Source organism: Symsagittifera roscoffensis, chromosome 8, assembly GCF_963678635.1.
Source record: "Symsagittifera roscoffensis chromosome 8, txSymRosc1.1, whole genome shotgun sequence".
NCBI classification, from domain to species: domain Eukaryota; kingdom Metazoa; phylum Xenacoelomorpha; order Acoela; family Convolutidae; genus Symsagittifera; species Symsagittifera roscoffensis.
This window is the reverse complement of record NC_087069.1, coordinates 54,225,428-54,227,927: the sequence shown is the minus strand read 5'-3', so window position 1 is coordinate 54,227,927 and position 2,500 is coordinate 54,225,428.

Sequence of the window (2,500 nt, the reverse complement as noted above, 5' to 3'; positions counted from 1 at the left end):
CAGAGAGAAGAGTAAATCCACCCTTTCGATTACCATTAGTTTGGCTGTACCCGCTGAATCAGAAAATAATTTCCGTTAGTAAAATATAATTCTTCTCTGATACGTTTTCAAACCAAATTTTAAATGATTTAGTAATTTAATTGGAACAACTGTATGATCTATACTGATCCAATCATGATTGTTTGGTTTCAATTGTTGTCTTTTGATGACTAGAAAATCTCCGCGACAAGTTTTATATAAAAAATCATGCGTTCATAAGGAAATCAATCAAAGTTTTACAAGAAATTTAAAATTCACTGGCATGAAAAAACGGAGCAAAAATACTTGACTTAAACGGGATAAGATAAAAAACTAAGTGAATCAAATGCTTGTTTGCAGGCGCATTGCTTCTGTGTTAAATACCATGAATTATAAATAAAATAGCCTTTATATCTACTGTTCAGCACAGTTCGGTATCGTTCTTTGTCTAAACTCTGATCCTAATAACTATTGTAGATAAAAGTTTGGCTTTAAACAAAATTGAGCCATGTATATCTAGTCTTCAGCGGCTAATCTGTTTTGTAGTTGTTTGTTTCTATGTATGCAACATAAATTTCTGATTTGATAAAGATAACAGTTGCAAAAATTCAAAAAAAAATGCCAAAGTAAAGTCCTTTACATTTCAACCTGATATAGAGTGCTTCTGTGTTAAATACCATGAATTATAAATAAAATAGCCTTTATATCTACTGTTCAGCACAGTTCAGGATCGTTCTTTGTCTAAACTTTGATCCTAATAACTATTGTAGATAAAAGTTTGGCTTTGAACAAAATTGAGCCATGTATATCTGGTCTTCAGCGGCTAATCTGTTTTGTAGTTGTTTGTTTCCATGTGTGCAACATAAATTTCTGATTTGATAAAGATAAAGTTACACAAATTCAAAAAATTTCCAAATTGAAATCCTCTACAATTCAACCTGATATAAAGTTGCGGGCTTTGGTTATTTGCTGAGAAAAAATTGGGCTTAGGCGACGCTGTGTCTGATACGTGTGAGTAAATATGTTTTGGTTATTGTGTTTAGATATGTTTATATCTTCAGTAATATAACAATAGTTAGGAGAGTAGTTACAACTCAACCTAGCTATGGCTCCAGACTCCTTAGGAAAATCTCGAAAAATCTACTATGTAGAGTATCTGTACTATAATCAAACTGGATAATACATCACAGTTTTTTAACAAACTAAAAATTTTATTACTTATTTGTATTGTGAGCAGCTTGTGATGGAATTTCCACAAAACCGATAAATTTGTGAAAAACTTTTCAGTTTTTTTTATATATACATGATTTTTATATTTAGATAGATCTACTGAGATGCTTATAAAAATTAAATGTATTTTTAGATCTACTGAAATGCTTATAAAATTTGAATGTATTCTTAGATAATAAATTGTAGTACCGGAAAAATGATTGCTGAATTTCTAAACCGTTAAAATTGTAATCATTTAGTATACATTAATTGCTTATTTTATTTCTCTAGTGTGATTTTTTTGTTGATCTGTTAATATGAAATTTGAATACAAAAAACTTTTATTAGTTGATAAATATTTTGGTGAACCGACAAAATTTCTAAACTAATGACTACTCATAAAAATGGATTTTGAAGTTTGAACTCAAATACTTGTTAGTGGATTTATTTAAAAACAATTTTCTGGCCGATGACATTTCCAGTTTTTTCAAAGGCGTGCTGGGAGATTTGTTTTCTCCTTTGCGGCAATCTTGATTTTGGTCCAGTCGACCGGAAAGAATTTGGGAGTGAAAAGATGAATTGATTCTTTAGATACAATTTTAGGCTCGTACATTTTTGCGTATTCTTCACACTAAAACACAATGAAATTTGAAAAAAAATTGAGATATACACATAACTTGATTTAAAGTTACACTGAAATTGGTTTAAACTCCACTCATTTTTGAAAAAAAAAAAAAACACTCACTTTTTGACGATCTGCGTAACAAGAATTGCACAAAAAATTCTGATGGGTAATCGTTTTTTTCCGTAAATTTTTGGAGTCTCCTGATAGTCTGACCAGTAACCTGAATCATTCGAGTTCTCGTTTGAAAAAGTTTCTGTATAACTTTGGGTATCATTAGCCATACAACCGTCAATGTTGGGATTTCTGCAGCTCATTTTGAGAGTTACTTTTCAAAAGATTTCAAAAATTATCCAATGATTTTTCAGCTGAGACGAAAATAGCCAGAAAGAATTCTAGAATGATCTAGAAAATTTTTCGACGATAACAAAAACTTTCGTTGACCAAAACAGAAATTCAAAATCAGACATGCACAGAAACTATATGAAAAAAATTTCAAGTTGTTTAAATTGTAATCAGTTTTTTCAAGTAATTGGTGAACTTTGTAGGCTAAGAAAACGATTAGCTCGAATACATTCTAGTTTCTTGTTATGCGCAATACCACCACATACATAACAGTGTAACTTGCCTTGACAGTTTTCAAGCCGACTG